We start from the raw sequence: 649 nt of genomic DNA on the forward strand, positions 1-649 counted from the left end.
TTTTTATGGAAGAGGCCCCTGAAATTGCTTTGCCCCAGGCCCCCTGAATCCTCTGGGTGGCCTTGAGAACAGGTTTGCCTGTTTAGCTATCCTTGTATAACTACACCCGCAAACCTGCCTAGTGTAGCCTCAGTTTATGAAAGCAAAATAGCATTTTACCTGCATAACTTATATCCATTCCCCAAAAGAAATAACTATATCAGCAAGAGCACTTTTTTTTTACCATTATACTTGCATCTCCACTAGGGGCTGGTTTACACTAGAAACTTAGATTGACCCGGCTTTGTGACTCAGGGGTGTGGGAACATCAAACCTCAAGTGATGTAGTTAAGTCAAACTAAGTCGCCAAGTAGACAGTACTAGCTACCACCGCTCAGGGAGGAGGATTACCTCTGCTGACAAGAGAATGCCTCCTGTCAGCAATGAAAGTCTCTATCCTGACTTGCTACAGCACAGCCACTGTAACAGTCCAGGTATAGACAAGCCGTATGGCTTTGCTGGTGTAGAAATGTTGTTAAAAAAATAAATCACACCCTAACCCACATTGTAATACTGGCAAAAAGTTCCTAGAGTACAGCTGGGCTCAAGCTGGTCAAATACCAAAACCATCATTTGCGAGTTTTAATAAAGAAAAGGGCCATTGTCAGCC

Source organism: Chelonoidis abingdonii, chromosome 4, assembly GCF_003597395.2.
Source record: "Chelonoidis abingdonii isolate Lonesome George chromosome 4, CheloAbing_2.0, whole genome shotgun sequence".
In the NCBI taxonomy this organism is placed as follows: Eukaryota; Metazoa; Chordata; order Testudines; family Testudinidae; genus Chelonoidis; species Chelonoidis abingdonii.